Source organism: Xiphophorus couchianus, chromosome 1 (assembly GCF_001444195.1).
Source record: "Xiphophorus couchianus chromosome 1, X_couchianus-1.0, whole genome shotgun sequence".
Taxonomy (NCBI): domain Eukaryota; kingdom Metazoa; phylum Chordata; class Actinopteri; order Cyprinodontiformes; family Poeciliidae; genus Xiphophorus; species Xiphophorus couchianus.
Genome location: NC_040228.1, coordinates 4,440,841 through 4,448,070, shown reverse-complemented (window position 1 = coordinate 4,448,070; position 7,230 = coordinate 4,440,841).

Here is a 7,230-nt window from a genome sequence, read left to right as displayed (position 1 = left end):
TAGTACTGTCGTCTGAGATCTAGGTGGATATTTTAAGTCGCAGTCCTCGTCTTTATGTGAGGATTTTGTATGTTCTAACTGTGGCATGTGAACTCACTCCCACAGTAGAAAAACATGCATGTTAGCTTATCTTGCTGCATTTCCACTGACCGTATAATTGCACAATATGGCATTTTGAAAATAAATTTGCTTAATGGAAACATGGCAATTAAAAAAAAAACTTTGCTTTTTGATAAAAAGGTTTTGCCGCCACGATGAGGTGTTTTGTTTCTTTGGTCGTATCAAAATTGGTTTATTTCGCGAAGCTGCAGTGGAAACACCTTTTCACATCACACCAGTCACATGACCAACAATCAGATGTTGTCACTGACACAAACCATGAAGACGACGACAACTGGAAGTAGCAGGAGGATTATGGCCTGGCATGTTTTCTAATGACGTATGGCGTCAAACGTTTTCACTTGTGATTTTAATTGCTTTTCGTATTTAATGGCAACAACGCAATTACTAAATTGTGCTTTTTCAACAATAGTGGGATACTATTTTTGTGCACATTTGTGACGAAAACGCAACGACGGTTAGCTCTACATTTAATGAGCTGTTATATTTCTGTGTTGACTGTAAAGGATTCGGCTCCTACTTGCAAATATCCACTTCTGATTCTATTCCTATTTGTTTGGGTTGCCTTTAGTTCCTTCTGCAGTTTCTGTCTGTGCTCATTTTAAATGTTGAGTCATAAAAAAAATCTACTTTCTCTGACTGAAAGAACAGGTATTCACATGAGGACAAATTACTCCCTCACACTGAACTCTGTGGAAATTCCAAATACCGCATCATGTTTGCCATTACTGCTTCTCATAACATTTGAGCTGCAGCTTCCGCTGTGTGTATCTCCTGCTGAAAACACTTCCATATTGTGTAGGTGAAACCATAAATCAGCTTAGTTTTGGTTAAAAGCAGGCGTGCACGGTGGATTGTTTGGTTTGGGTTTTATGCATGAGTAAGAAGACTGCAGAATGCAAAAGAGGAGCGTGCGAAAACCGTTGAGAAAAGATTGGATATTTGAAAGCTGTTTCGGCACCGCAGAGAAACAATTATTACATGTTAACCTTCTGAGATCTGACCTGAATTGCTAAAGCAGTAAACACTAAGGGATTTTTTTGTTTTTTAGATCCTTCAACATTAGCACTGATCAGGCCTTCAAGCATTTGCTGTTCAATTCTATGAATCTCTTTCTTCACATTGTGGTGCTTTACAGACCTATTAAAACTGATTTTTTTTTTTTTTTAATCTACAGAAAATAGTCTACAAAGCCAAACGTTGCCATGAAACCCATAATTGAGCTCCTGCGGATCCATTGGTCATCTTGGGATGCTTCTTCTATGTCATCTCAGGTGAAACAAAGATTTTATACAAATTCCAAGTGAAAGAAGTTCGGAACTAGAAGAACCCTTCAGAGACCCTCCAACCCAACTGAGTACCCAGAAAAGAAAGACCTTGTTCAGAGAGACGACCAAAAAAGCAATGGTTGCTAAGGTGGAGCTCCAGCATTTCAAAAGTGCTACACTGAAAAAAGAAAATAGTTGAACCAACTTAACTGAATTGGTTCACATGGTAACAAGTAAATGTTACCAATTGACAATTTAGAGAAATTGTCCCTAAGTGTGAGTGTGTGTGCGTTTGGGTGTGTGGGTGTGTGTGTGGGTGTGGGTGTGTGTGTGTGTGTGTGTGTGTGTGCGTGTGTGTGTGCATATGAGATTAGAGCAAAACATTGCTTAAATAAATTATTGCTGTTTCACAGCCCAGCAGTGAAGTTCATGAGTATTATTATACGTCTAAAAACACAAGAAGATGTGAAAGGTGAAAGTTGGAAACGCACTCTTTGGTTTGGTTTTTGCATCTAAAAAAGCGTTTGGTTTTGAAAGTGAATGCCAAACATATTCAATCTTTATATTTCCAAAGAATAAACAGAGTTAAGGTTTGAAATGTGAGACAAACTTCTTCAGCTCATCAACACAAGCCGTGGCGTCTGACTGCGTGTTGGTGCCTTTATTTAGCGCTTCTCAAGCAGAGGCGCAGACTTCCTCCTGACTTCAGTGCTATGAGGCTTGGCAGCTCCTCATTTTCCAGCTTACATAACCGTCTTATCGTTTCATGTTTGGTACCTGGGCTCCTGGCGTAAACACACACCATCTCACAAGCACACACCTTCCAAAGCCAAATGCTCAAAGTGAAAGTATTTATAGGGGAAAACAGCTCGAAGCAACATGCTCGTAAAATCCCATTTGTCAGAAACAATTTGGTCTCCTTACGTTATGCAACAAACCTTCTGCTTCTCCACAAAGATTGACAATAATGTGTTTCGGAACCTGTTGACTAGACTGTCTGGCTGTTGTTTAACCTGGCCATGTTGATGGGTACTCGTGTCATTTCCAGTCAGGCAAGGACTGCCTGACTTCAGTCAGGAAAGGACTCTGATTCAGGACTCTCCCTGAAACGATTAGATCTGTATCTAATCATTTCAGGGAGGCGAAATCTCGCATGGAGGAACTGAAAGTCATTATAAAATCAGGGTCTGTCACACAGGTTATTATGCACACTAAAACAATGGAAACACATTTAAAGGGGAAAACACACATTATGTGTTTTCTAGGCACACAGTGCCATTTTATAGCACAATCAAGGACCTATGTATATTACCTTCAGTTGTTATAAATATGATGTATATCACTTAAAAGAACTTTGACTATTCAATTTAACGCCTGGCAATTGGGCTTCCTTAACTTTAAGAAACTCCAGCTCCTTCTGAAACTCCGTTGTGAGGAAGTAATCACAACATTGCTCCTCTATTAACCCTTCATCAAGATGAGACTCATAATTGGTGGGAAGTAGCTCATGCTGATGCACAGTTCCAGCAGGTGTTTGCTAATTGCTGCTGGCTAGTCTGAAGGAGATGAGTGAGGGGATCAAATTTGTTAAATTACAAAGGAAAATTTCTTTTAAGTCATAATATATATATTTATAGCATTTTATAACAACTAAAGGTAACTTAGTTGTTACTTGATTGTGCTTTAAAATGGCACCATGTGGCTAGAAAACACACAACCTTTAAAACCCGAGATGTTTGCTTTTTTAAATTAGAACTGAAAACAAGACTGTTTATTGCAGTTTTCCCATAAAGTCAGAAGTTACTCTCTCAGTTTGTTTTTTTAAATCATGTATATGAGATTAGAGCAAAACATTTGTTTTAAATGAGACTTTTATCGTTTCATTTTCTGTGTGATGCTTACATTTTTATATTATTTTTACAGTAGGTTTTTTGTTTTAGTGTGATTTTCTTGATCCCTCTTTACATTGCCTTGTGTATGAATTGTGAAAACAAAATAAAGTTACCTTACCTAAATTCTGAGTGGAGATGTTAGAAAACTCAAAGGACGGTGCACTCTTGGTGCAAAAAAAAAGTCATTCAAACCTTCTGTCTCATTTGTCGTGATCTGTTTTCCCTTTGTGATGTTCCTTTTGCATCCCATGGTAGAAACAGGTGTTCACCTCTACACCAAACAGCACTTCACTCAATTGGTGTTGTAGTTATCTCGTGTAACGTGCCATTCACTGGGTCTCTGTAAAGGAGACATTTTCAATGTTTCTGCACCTTAAATCTGTTGTCTTGATAAAATCTTGATTCCGTTTTTCTCAGGAAAGTGAGATGGGAGGCTGTTATTGCAACATACCTGCACTAAAAATTCCTTGGAATTTTCCTACAGCCATGTCTCAAACAAGAACAAACAACAGAACTCCCTACAAAATGATAGAGATTTGATCTCTGTTTCTGTCGAACTCAACCCGGATAGTTGTTTTTTTTCTGATAAAGTACACAAAGCTGAATGGACCAAAATGGTAAAAACTTTTTTAAAACTTATGTAGCTTTATGTTATTAAAGCTAAAGTTTAATCAGTAATACTTTTATAACACATTTTTGTCAGTTCATGATTTCTTGGTTAATGTCAAGTTGTCATAACAAAGACATTTTGAATAATATTAACTTTGTATTAAAAGTGTCATGATTTATCGAATGACACTTTATGACAACAGTCATAAATATTCATGAAGACTTACCGATCTGTTCATGACAGTTGTTGTGTCATGTTTGTGACGGTGTCATGTCAGTCTAATTCACAACCCGTCAAATAAAGTGTTACCAAAAAAAATGTATCAAGTTCATTAATAAACACCTTTCTTTCAGTTGTCCTGAAGGAAAGCAAATTCTATCTTCTCCTTTTTTGGCAATGCAAATCATTTCCTATTGGCCTTAACCATAAATGTTCATTAATGTTGATTTGATCAGCTCTCTCCATCAGGCGTAACACCATAGAACTATTTATACTGGCGGTTTCCTGCTATTCAGAGTTCACTGCTAGTGAAAGGCACGGCTTGGAAAAAAGGAGTCCATCACGGCCGACAGATTTCCTCTTTAACGCTTTCTGTTGGATTCATTCAGGCATTGGTCAACACTTCTCATCTCCTTCCACCGGGTTATTTCTAGAGCTTCTCAGGAAGTAGATGTGCAAAAATAACACATGCCTTTGTTGGCTTTTTGGAATCATGTAAGACTATTTATAATTTGGTCTTTCCCTCGGAAACCCTACTTGGTTTTGTTTCTTTCACACTATGAATTGGAGCCTGCGGAAGAGGATTTGGAATAAAAGAATAAAAGGATTCAGACTTTATTATCAGAATTCTGACATTTTTCTTGGAATTCCGACTTTAATCAAAAAATTCTGAATTTTTTCTCAAAATTCTGACTTTTTTCTAAGAGGCCATTTACTTTTTTTTTTTTTTCTCAAAGTCAGATAAAAAAAATTTCAGAAGCTTGTTCCCTAAGAGCCAGATGAGATTAATTATACTTTGAAACTGTGCCTGATTTCAGCCAAATTGGAGGGAAAATTACTTTAAGTACACAATGGGCATCGGATATGTCTCCAAACAACAATAAAATGGGGGGAAAAACAAGCCAGAGAAGCAGACCGAGGCAGAGTCACGAGGAGCAGCAGAGGTCCTCCGTGCCTTGGCACTCCGCTGGAAAACGTGTGCAGAGATCGGAGCCGTGGCCCAGGCAGCGGACGAGGCTTCCAGGGGAGCGGACCGCAGCGTTCCTCTGGCTTTCCTAATAGCAGTGTACAGCTGTGTTACCTCCACTCGCTGGAATGTGAGAAAAACGGAAAAACTGACACGCACACATATAAAAACACTTGCTTAATGACTGCATTCTGTGCCATCAGCTTGTAAAATAACAAAAAAATAAAAAAAACTCAACAAATTTCTACAACCACAAACACATGAGCCGCCATGCTACAAGTTTGCACTAAATGTAAATTAGTTTGTTCTGTTTATATGTCATTGCAACTCTATATTCCATACTTTACAAGCAGGCATTTCACTTTCATTGGCACATTTAGTTTGTAAGAGCCTTTTACAGGGCTGGTTCATTCTGCCCAAAGTTTGACAAAAGAAAAGAAAAATACATCCCATTCAGATGCAAAGAGATATACAATCAGTTCTGCTTGACAGCGGGTGCTGAACTGTAAAAATGTAGTGCAGATTAACAAAACCCAGACTTAATGCTGCCGTCTTGACTGCAGGGTGTTAGGTTTAACTAATGTTAGTCAGCGTCGTCCTGTTTAGCATTTGGGCGCGTGTGCAGGGTGATGGGCCAGCAGGCACGTGCGGGGGCGGAGGGGTAAAGGTCAAGTCGACGGTTTCGGGTCAGGTGATCTCAGGATTTGGACAGATGGTGATTTACCAGAGTTTGGCAGCAGGTTCCCTCTGGGACATCCCAGACACCCCTGGGGCTTTCCACACAAGTCGACTGGAAAAACAGACGAACGGAGTGAAAGTGCTCAAAATCTGACATTTCAACGGAAAATAAAATAAATATATGGCGAAGAGGTTTTTAATTGAATCATGCTTTCGTGTTATTTGCAGGTCATAGCATTATTGTGCATTATGGGTTTCACTAAAGAAATAAACATTTACTAGGTTAAATTTGCTCGTGGAGGATGTCGAGAAAACTTCCCCTCATGTCTGTCTGCATTTTATGAAGCTGCATGCTGCATTAGCTTTACTTATCCTGGCAGGAGCTTTGGCAGGAGAAAATGTAGTAGTTTTGTAAGGGCACATTGTGACAACCACAGCTATCTCAGCAAACGTTTATGCCTTCAAACTTAGAATTTACTGCTCTGCTTTTGCTTGGTAAGAGTGCTGAAGACAAAGAGACAAGGTCAACATGAAGGTTTTCCAGAAGACTTCCTGAGCCTCTCACATGCCGGCTACTAGAGCCGCTCACATTTACTTAAAAACAGCAGATCTTAGAATTTTTCATTTCCAATGGCTAAAAGAAAAACAAATATGTGAGCACTGATGTACACCAACCTACTTTGTTGTGGAGAGTTAAGTTTTCCCTAATACGCATGTTTATGTTTTTCTTGTTTATAATTGCAGAAATTCTGCGTGTGTCCGTGTGTGGTGTGTGTGCGCGTGCGTGTGTGTGCAACACAGATCTTTAATTTTAATTTCGATCTTTCAAACTAGCCTGTATTGGAAAACCAGCCTTACAAACCTGTATTTTCTCTCTGTTTTTAGCATTGTTTAATGTGCTGACTCGATGAAATAACTTGGAATTGAATTGAACATCTCAGAATAATTCTTGCCTATGCAGGTAAACACATTGAACTCATAAAACACTTTTACATTCCTACTGACCAGTCAGAGCACTGTACACAAGAGCCGCATTCACCCATTCACACTCACACTAAAATATCCCAGAATAATTCATTTATTTAAAAGTGAATCTCATATGCAGTCATGACACACAAGGTGAAATATTTCAAGCTCTTTTTTTTTTCTTCTAATTTTGACTGGTTATCTGTCCGCTCACAGAGTGCTTTGTCAAAGAATGTTAATGCAAAGTTGAGTGGAAGGAAAAACGCATTTGTACACCAATCGGCAGGCCGCTTGACATGGATGATTACTCTGGCCACTGAGCCACATTTTAAAGCTGCACTATGTAACTTTTATATATATAAAAAACCCATCTCTTTACATATTTGTTTAAACTCTCACTATGTTATGACAGTATGATATGAGACAGATAATCTGTGGAAAAAAAACAAGCTCCTCTCCCTTCTGGAAGTACTAACTGGAAACAACCAATCACAGCCAGGGGGAGGCTCT